We start from the raw sequence: 1510 nt of genomic DNA on the forward strand, positions 1-1510 counted from the left end.
AGATATACATGCATATATTATTCACTTATCTGTACCTACAAGGATAAGATCAAAGAATGACCTCATGCCACAGTTCATGTCCTAGCAAGGATCTCAACCCTAAAGTACGCTTCAAGGGGCAGAAAGTGAATAAACAGAAGATTTTGAATCACAGATTAGACATTTGCTTGAACAAGTACTGAGCTGAGACTAAGCACAACTGAAGGAAGCAACTGCACTCTGGATTCTGGGCAGAATACAGCCATACCAGCTGGACTCAGTTGACAATGACTCTTTCAGACATGAGATGTTTCATTCATATTTCACACAATGGCTACATGAGTAATGAACAGATGGTTTTGCTATTCGCACCACTTAGTGGAGCATGAAATGATGCACTGACAGGTAGGAGAGAGAAGAATTCGAAGCAGGTGTTGTAGTAGTACTATGACAGCGTACAGTGTGTCAAAATCCAGGGTGCAAAATACTTAAGCAAAATATATTCAGAGGCTCCAAAATTAGAGGTATTAATAGATAATTTTTTAAAATTATTTTTTTAAGCTCAGAGGGCAAAAATTATAATAAGCAAGGGCATTTTAGCGTGAACTCGATAACTAATTCATTCAGGCCTGTATGTTCTTCTATACTAATGGAAGAGAGACAAGGATCATCCATATATATATGACCTCCAAGCCTGACTACTGCAGCGCACAGCGCATGGGACTGAAAGCTAGAGGTCTAAACAAACTCCAGCTGGTGTAACAGGCAGCTGCCCAATTAGTAATGGATTCACTGTCTCACAGACCCATTGATGTTCTGGTCACTGTACTTGCTGATGAGAATAAAGTAAAAAAAAAGAATATTAAAAAAAAAAGAAAGTTTTTATCTTCCAATCTAGCCTTCTATCTGACCCTGAACTGGAAACTCCAGCGTTGTTTCTGCTATCGCATGATGGTGTCTGGGGCTGGAAGTTGACTTGCCTCCTCAAGCTAACATGCAGACAACCCAAAGCAGTGTTTAAAAACACCCCTAGTTTCTCTTGGAGTAAGTCAAACCATGCAGAACCTCATGCAGAAGCCAAAAAAAACCAACTTCAAAATACATTTTGGATTCTTTTTAAGTCTCAGGAATGACTTTTTAAGTCTAATTCATTAATTTAGGACTGAAAGTTTTCAATATTTTAACAAGAAAACTAGCAATGAACACCAAATTTCATTTCTTCCTAAAATATTTTAATAAAATATCAAACATTAAATTAAATATTAGTAACAAAATACAAAGTAAATTATTTTTGGTGTTGTACTAAACACAGTGCAGGTTTTTGCTGCAACTATCGCAATGTGAATGAAAGACAAAAAGAGCTTCTATTCCATGAGGACATCTGTCTCTATGTGAAAAGCTGCACGCTGGAGCAGCACACCTCCTCATATGTCATTTGTCATAGAATCATAGAATCATTAAGGTTGGAAGAGACCTCCAAGATCATCCAGTCCAACCGTCAACCCAACACCACCATGCCCACTAAACCATG

The sequence above is a fragment of the Pygoscelis adeliae genome, unplaced genomic scaffold, assembly GCF_000699105.1.
Source record: "Pygoscelis adeliae isolate BGI_AS28 unplaced genomic scaffold, ASM69910v1 Scaffold66, whole genome shotgun sequence".
Taxonomy (NCBI): Eukaryota; Metazoa; Chordata; class Aves; order Sphenisciformes; family Spheniscidae; genus Pygoscelis; species Pygoscelis adeliae.